The following is an 8,765-nucleotide window of genomic DNA, read 5'->3' as shown; positions in this document are numbered from 1 at the left end:
TGACGACTTTTTTCACTATAGAAAATTTTTAAAGCTCTTATTACGGATTTGTCGAATGGTTGCATCTTTTGTGTAGTGTGAGGCGGTAAGCACAATAAAGTTACGTGGATTTTTCCTAGCGGCAATAATAACGTCTTGGTTTCTCGTGCGCGAGTGATGCCCGTCCAAAATCAAAAGTCTAGGGTTTTCGACACTTGGTTTTACATAATTGATGAAGTGATTGATCTATTGCGTGAAAATGTTGTTTTGATTCCACCCTGATCGATGGAAGTCAAAAATACTTTCAGGTGGAGCTTTCTTCTTTAACAAGTCGCAGGCATTCTTGCGAGGGAATATAATCCTCACTTGCACTCATATGCAAGTAAATAGAGACCCTCGCTCTGCAGACATCAGCGCTCCTAATTGCCGCTTTCTCTCTCTCTCACTCCAATAGCCCAAATCCAGCCTTAGCCTCCTGCAAACTATGCCTCCAACCTTACTGATTCGGCGACAATCTTCTTCAGGTTCTCACGTCTAGCAATTTTTGCGCGTCTGCTGCCACTTCATCCTCCGACGTTTTCAGTAGCCTTCCCTTTGGTTTTTCGTCCTGCATTTTACTATCTAGGGCTCCTTTTGGCAATCTTTCAATCTTAATTCCCACTACATGACCAGCTCATCGAAATCTCTAAAATTTAACAAATTCTGAGATCGGTGCCTCTTTGAACAGTTGGTACATGGTTGTACCTGGATCTCCATACTTCGTTTTCGTTAATAGGTCCAAATATCTTCCTTAGGACTTTTTGTTCGAAGATTTCCAGCTTTCGCTTTGTGTCTTCTGTCATCACTCATGTCTCACATCCATAACATACTATTGGTCTGATAATAGTCTTCTAGAACCTGATTTCCGATCTACAGTGTGTGTTTTTGGAGCGGGACACATGAGCAAGTGAAAAATAAGTTTTGCTTCCCTTTACTATTCTTCGTTGAATTTTAGTTCTTCTGTTCTATCCGTGTTTAATGTAACTACCAGAGTTACAGTTCCAATATCTTCCACTAATTTAACTGTGCGTCTGTTTCCCCTAGCTCTTGCCTGTGTTAGTTTTTTGTCTTTTGAATGTTACTTTCCCGTTTGGAAAACAACCTCAGGGCATTTTGATTGAACTATGCTAAGACTACCTTCTTCGATGTTAAATATTTGATTAGCTGAATAGTGTTTTTCTGCTATTTATTTTTCTAACAGATCAAAAACTCGTCAACGTTTTTCTTGTTAAAGCCCAGTACCCGTGAAAACGATTTTCCGTAGACTTTCGTAGGCTTAATACGTCCTTATGCCTTAATCAAAACGTTTTAGCCAGTCCTTTCCAGCGGTTTTTTTTTTTAAATGAGAAGGAATGTGGAATGTTATTTCTCCTGGCTAACTGGAATGCACGATTACAGACATTCCGTCTGGTTAATTCATAATAGGTTTACTCCATTTTCAGACAATGCTTCACTAGCTACCTTAGCATACACTTGGCATACCTCACCAGCAGCACCATCTTTCTTACAAATCCTAAAAAGGGTGGAATAAAGCACGTTGTATTTTTTGCATTAAAGTCAAAGGTAAGCGAGGACCCGGTATAAGGAGAATATCATGGCTGCGGAATTTAAGAACATGGTTTAAGAAAACCTCAACGGAGCTGTTTCCAGCCGCAGCGAGCAAGGTCATGATTGCCAATATGATTTCCAACATCCGAAACGGATAGGAACCAGAAGAAGAAGATTTTTTTGCGAGCCTTCAAATAACCCATTCTTTTGCTTCTAACTGCTATCACTGCTGTTTTCATGTCTTCCACATTCCACTTCTTACATTGTGGTTGTGGTATTCTTTTTTATTTTTTTTAATCGTTCGAGGCATTTCTGCAATAGAAACCAATTTTAGGATTTAAATTTTTTGTCGGGTAATATGGAATACTATTTCATAATTGCCGGCTATATTAATTTGAAGGTTAAATATAAAAAAAATAACAAGGTATCTAAAATGAGCAGTACCCTTACCTAAAGCTTACATACATCATTCATTTATTTAATTAAACAATAATATGAAGTAAAATTACCTTCAGAAGTGTTTGAAATAAAACTTTATACTTGCCTAACAATAGTATGTGCACCGAAATCACATTAACTGTCAGAACAACCAAACTCTTAATAGCCATAAACTAAAAACTTTTACGGGTGAACTTTCAACTAATTGGAATGACATTAATAGCAACTGAACACAGATGGCATTATTAGTTTTGACGAAAATATGGTATTCCATATTACCGAATATATCCCCGGTAAACATATAATACATAAACGAATAATACAGAAGCCTATAACAAATAACTAATATAATGTTTAACTTGCCACAAGAAAACAGTTTCAGGACCTTTAGTTTGTAAATACTAGTTTAAGTAGTTAAAACTTTTGTAAGTAGGTTTAAGAGAAATTAATATATTTTTTTAGATGTGGAAAAATTTTAATTTGACATTAGCACGACTCATAATGATCTTAGCATGGTAAGGGGTAAGTACTGTGTATGCTGTCATTGGAACAAACACACAGAAACTCGTGGAACCACAAAGGTTTAAAAATAAAAAGAACAGAAATTTTAAGTTATAACAATCTAAATAAAATTAACTGAGAACAAAATATTATATATTACAGTTTATAGTAATGTTATAATACGCGCAATAGCGATATGCAATATTTATGGTTGGGCTTTACAAACATTATTGGAACAGGTCAATCCATCAGCACAAACGTCATCGGGTCCGCAGGATTCCCCAGCATCTGCAAAAAATAGAGATATAAAATAAACTAGTATTCTTTTTTTTTAGATTTTATAAGCCTGTAGTATAAGACATGTGAAAGACATCATAAAGGCTGTTAGAATCAGCGGAGACGAACTTACTCTGTAGAGAATTATAGGAAATATTTTGAGACACCGAAAGAGAAGTGAACGTAGAATGAGTCGTTCGTAGAGGTTTTTATCTGCCAATGAACAAACAGAACTGCTTAGAGCAGTATATATTAGTAAGTTGAGAGAGATAGTACTTTTTTATCATGTTGACTGAACGCTGGACCTCACAAGCTCCATCAAAACCGTAATGCGTGGTAAAGAACCGTATCCTACACGTTGAACATTACGGATCTAGACCAGAAGGTCGATAAATATTTGTGCAAATGGGTAGCAGCGTTTCAAGTACCAATATATCTTACAGTGGCGCAATACGGGATATTAGGAAGCAAGACTGCAGCACTTTTATTGATTTTTTTATTGAAAATAAATGCTGGGAAACAGCAACTTTAAAAGTTTTTGGTTGGCGTATTTCTAGGTATAGAAAATAAACAGCACCAAATAACATAGATAAAAGCGGGAAAAGGACTGTATTAACAGTTTTATTACTGCGATGAGGAAGGCAACGGGAAACCACCTCATTAAATTCTTCAGGAGGATTCATAATCATTCTGAATTACTGAAAAACCTAAAGCCAAGGCTCTCAGTTTCCGTTAGTTGTTTAATGATCAAAGGATCGAAGGGTGTTAAGAATCTCTGGGCCAGTCATGAAGAATATTGCAACCTGGAATGTGCAAAGTGTGTTCCAAGCAGAAAAAATCAACAACGTAATTAAATAAATGATTAGAGATAAATTACAGATTTAAGAAATTAGTGAAGTCAGATGGCCTAACTCAGGTGAATGTCAGGTAGACGTCCACCATATTTTCTATGCAGGCAACGATGGTCACAATCATTATAATTGTGTAGCATTTATCCTTAACAAAGAAGCTCAAAAATCAGTAAAATTCTTTGTTCCCTCATCTAATCGAATAATATTTCACAAGATAAGCGTCAAATCGTTTAACAACAACAATTATTCATTTTTAATCTGCAACGAGTGCAAGCAGTTTACGCTGCAACCTGTTTATGTAAAATACCACTCTATGCAACGATTACCCAGATAATATTCAAGAGTTGTGTTGCAGTAAAATACAGACTGCTTTCAAAAGTTTCAAAAAAACCTCAGAAATTATCATAGTGATGACTTTAACACAAAACTTGGTAACGCTGAAAAAGAAGAAGTTATTGGTCGCTACGGTTTGGGTATTGCAAATAAGCGTGAAGGTCGCTAAAATTGTGAAAATTGCTTGAATTAGCTTCTAAAGAGAGCTAAACTTCAAATTGCAGAAAAGCTTGCTTATTCAATGTTTGCTTTAACTCAATGCTTCAAAAAATATCAGATATTTCTCCTTTACGTATATTAGCAACATTTCCAATATAATATCAAAACTTTTCACTTCTGCAATTGAAGACATCAAAATTTCCTTCAAGTCACACAACACTTTAGGTTCCTTTTTAATCCACACCAAAGATATGATGAACACACTTGACAAAAGTGGTATTTATAAATTAAAATGAGATGATTGTGATGCCTCTTATGTAGGTAGAACCATTCGAAAGTTATCTACTAGAATAACAGAACATTTGAAAATACCAAACTCTTCAAGTTTTGGTCAACATTTATTATCCAGTGAACATAATTTTAACATCAATACTGGTTCATCTATTTTACATGACATTAGTAGAAAGAAAAACTACTTGGAGTTGAATTTATTGGAAGATTTGGAAATTACAAGGGAAACAAATGAAAACTCTCACTGTCTTAATACTCAAATTAATTTAAATTGTACTAAATTCAAACCTATTTTTAAAAACTTTATTGCAGCTTCACCTAGTGGGAGACCCAGCTCGGCTGTTTAGACTTCCTGCACTGAGTATACCCATTAAGAATTTAATAATTTCATATTTTAATTAACATTACTATTTTATTCTTCAATAATTTACAAAACTAGCTTGCTCAGGATCAATTGATCTATAGTTGGCGTTGATTACACCTACCATATCTCTTCGTAATTTAGATATATCATCACCACAGTTGTATATTTCAACATCTCCCACTGTTGGTCAGTTGGTCTTGAGTAATGCTTAGACATTTTAATTTTATGGTTCTCCCATTGACTGTGGGTTTAACTTAACTATCTGGATTATACCCCATTTATACACTCTGCTTTTAATTTTAATTTTTAATTCTTAGTATTTCAATTTCCTAGTTTAATTTCTTTTTTTCTACAGTATTGATAGTGCCTGGTAGACCGTTTATTGTAGTCAACCACCCACTATATCTAATAGATTGTTTAGTCTATTTCTTGCATTCATACTCTACGTTCACTTCAGTTGCCCCTAAACTAACACGCTAATTATTACCGACAGATTTGAGTGTGAGATCTGGATTATGCAATCTACATTAAGTAATCTATATAACTTCATATTTCATCAGTTGATAATCCTATAGTTGTTTCGGTTGGACCTTTGGTCAATACTCAGTTTCATAGAATTTTGAAATGTGCAGATCACATCACCACGATTGTGACTGCCCATCCAAGTTGTCATATGTCAGATGTCACTTTAACATTTCCGTTAAGACCAGGACCCATTCTCTCTCTTGATGCCAACCATTATGTAGCTTAGTCGTTTTATAAAAAAAAATTAAACTGTTTGTCCTTGTGTCGTGTTATGTTAATGTATAATTTAATGTTTATCAACCATCAACTTGCTGTAAGAGCGAAAGTACTTGGGCAAAATTTAATAAATAAACTGTGCTCGATATCTGCCTTTTATTTAATTAAAATTTATTACTAAGTTCATAATTAAATCATAATTATTAAAATCATATTTTTGTTTAATTTGATTTAGTGATTTAGTTTAATAATTTTAGTTATTAAAGCCACTAATTATTAAAGTCATTTCAGTAAATTTATTCAACCTTATTGCTTAATTTAGTAGAATTTATAAATAATCTCAAATTATTGTCTTTGTTACTGTAAATATTACATGGAAAAGAGCTCTGCAATAACCTTTCCGTAGTTAGCGCGAAGATCTAATACCTAACCATAATCTAATATCTCAAAGTGACTAGTCTGTACAGGGTTAATGCACAACATCGATGCCATACTTCTTTGCAAACTTGTATTAAAATAAACGTCGCTTCTTACTACTTAGCCTAATCCATCTTTTGTGTTGAGGGTAGCTTAAGTACTAATGCCCACTAACGACCCTGCCTGGCTTCCTTCTGTCAGTGGTGCTCAAACATAAATAATATTTGCTACGACATACTTGGGTTAAATTAAAATAAAATAGAAATTAAGAAATGCCTTTTATTTATGTCACACAAGCAGTTTGTTTTTAATTCCATAGTATGTACTAGCGATACAAACCATTTGTTTATAGATTTAAATAAAATCGAATAAAATAAAACTAAAATATAAAGAAACATTTTATTTATGTTTTGTTCCGTTCAAAAGTTAAGGGGGAAGCACTTTTAAAAACCGCACTGTTTATGTTGGCAGTAACAAAACGTAGAAATAACCGAAAATAAAACTAATAAATAAGTTGAAAATAAAAGAAGTCATTGTATTTAATTTCGTGTGTAAGTAATCGTAATTGTACACCATTATATTTAGTTCCTTTTTTCTGTCAATCGCTGTCACATTTACTTTCTGTTTCACTATCATCATCATCATTATTATCGTCACTGTCACATCTATCTCCGTTATTTATATTTATAATAATTGGTTCGATATCATCCAAAAAATTGTCAATTTCCCACATTTTTTTTTTTCTGTTGCTATTACGTGGTTTACGTAGTTTTTCCGTTTCTCTGACGTAAGGACCTGGGTGGAAAAGTTGATAAGCAGATATCTGAAGAGGTCGGAATTAGAAGAGGTGTTCGTCAGGGTTGCCAAGTATTTCCGCTATTATCCAATGTTTACAGCAACAGAATAAAAGAGAATGCACTCTATAACTGCGAAAAAGACCTGACCGGAAAAGGTGTAAAATTAGAAAAACTTAAGTGATACCGACGATATCGCTGTAGTTACAGCTCTAATTTAGGCTTAACCTGAATGACGACAAAAAATATAATGGAGCATATTAAAAGGGAATGGCCAACAACTAGAACGATTTCAATCTTCCAAATATCTAGGCTGCCAGCTTATTAAAAACTGGGATAATGCGCGAGAGATTCGAGCAATAATCAAAATGAAGCCGTGATCAGTTTTGTGCTGCGCTGATATGTATTAAGTATTTTGGATTATGGCGTTGAAGCTTGGACTCTTACTGGCGCCTTATATAAAAAAACCGGTATCCGTTGAGATATGGTACTACCGTAAGATGCTAAGAATATCATCGATGTATAGTGTGTAACGAAAAGATCCTTCTAAAATTGGATAAGATAAATGAAGTTTTATTTACTATAAAAAAGCAGCTTGAATATTTTGGCCACATCTTAAGAAATGACATACGAACTCCTAGAATTAATAATCGAAGGAAAGGGAGCTCCAGGTCGTAGACATAGTTCCTGGCTACAGAATCTTAGACAGTGGTATGAAGTTAGCACAAACACATTTTAGAAAAGCTGTTGACAAAGTGCTAATTATGATGATGATAGCCGACTTTAGCAGTGAACATGGTACTCGAAAAAGGAGAGCAAGAAGTAGAAAAAAAAGGGCTCCATGATTTTTTCGACTCGTAAGAACAACAGCTTGCATCTTGTTCCATCATTTAACGAGTCACTCATTATGTGGTGTACAGTACTTAATCTTTGAGTGCTTTTTATCTTTTCCAGATATAATTCCATGAATGTTCATATTTGAGCTCATTGTTTGTATACATGGGTTAACATAAGGATTGAAGGAAAAAGTCTAGTTAATACCCTCACGTATATACAAGAAAAATGAAAAATACTTACTTCTAGCCTTTTTGCAAACGTAACAACATCCTTGTTTTACTCGTACATAGCCAATAATACACAATATTTCTGGACAAGTCTCTGGGCAGCAAGGAGCACTTTCAGAAATATCGATAGCAGCAAATGTCAGAAAGAGACATAACACACAGTACACTTTGAAATCCATGTCAATGATATTCTACTGTTAATATCAGAATGAATGGCAATATAAATAAGACAGAACTTTTATAGGCCTATTTGTTTGCTTATTTGCTTAAGTAATTCAATGACTTTGTTATTTATTATACAGAATAAATAATATAGTATAAATATGTAAAAGTATTTTCTGTTTATATTATTTTTTAAAGTTTATAAATCCATAAATTTTGTACCGACATTTCTAATCACCTTATTTTCTATTTGTTTGATTGCGATTTCCATATATTTTGATATGGCTTTAGATTAGAGCAAATAAAAAAATATAATGTTTGTCAAAACGAAATTTTTAAATAATATGACGTGTTCTGTGGGACTAGAAACCTCAAATTATTTTAGTGATGACAACTTTAGCATGGTTCTGATTAATATTAGTTCTATAAGATATAAAACAGATGAATTATATTTGTTTCAGGAGGAATTACGATTTCCCCCGATAGTTGCGGTTACCGAGCACTTGCTTGAAGTCAACGAGCCTTTTTTTGGAGAAAAATATACCACAGTTGCTAGGTATGATCGTCCAAGTTCAGCTCATGGTGGCACCTTAATTCTTTCTACAAATAATAATTTCTCTCCTATAACAAAATATGACTTTCTGTTGAATGGATCCTTTTCTGAGTTTTCATTGGTTTATAACAAGAATCTACCCATTCTTTGCATTTATAGATCACCTGAGTCTTCCACGGAACTATTTTTTCAGAACCTGCTATATTTGTTAGACGACCCAGGTAGACGAAGGTGTCCACATCTTCCAGTTCCAGA

At 33.9% G+C, this 8,765-nt stretch overlaps 1 long non-coding RNA gene across 1 annotated transcript; it reads right to left on the bottom strand.

The window, feature by feature from the left end:
* Nucleotides 1-2,636: 2,636 nt before the first annotated feature.
* LOC140441643 (uncharacterized) lies at nucleotides 2,637-8,022 on the bottom strand. The gene is made up of 2 exons (XR_011951017.1): nucleotides 7,809-8,022; nucleotides 2,637-2,793 (listed from the first exon to the last, which is right to left on the bottom strand). It is a non-coding gene; the product is annotated as an uncharacterized lncRNA (long non-coding RNA).
* Nucleotides 8,023-8,765: the final 743 nt, after the last annotated feature.

The sequence above is a fragment of the Diabrotica undecimpunctata genome, chromosome 1 (genome assembly GCF_040954645.1).
Source record: "Diabrotica undecimpunctata isolate CICGRU chromosome 1, icDiaUnde3, whole genome shotgun sequence".
Lineage (NCBI taxonomy): Eukaryota > Metazoa > Arthropoda > Insecta > Coleoptera > Chrysomelidae > Diabrotica > Diabrotica undecimpunctata.
Note: the sequence above shows the minus strand (reverse complement) of the source record. Positions and strands in the feature narration are given on the sequence as shown.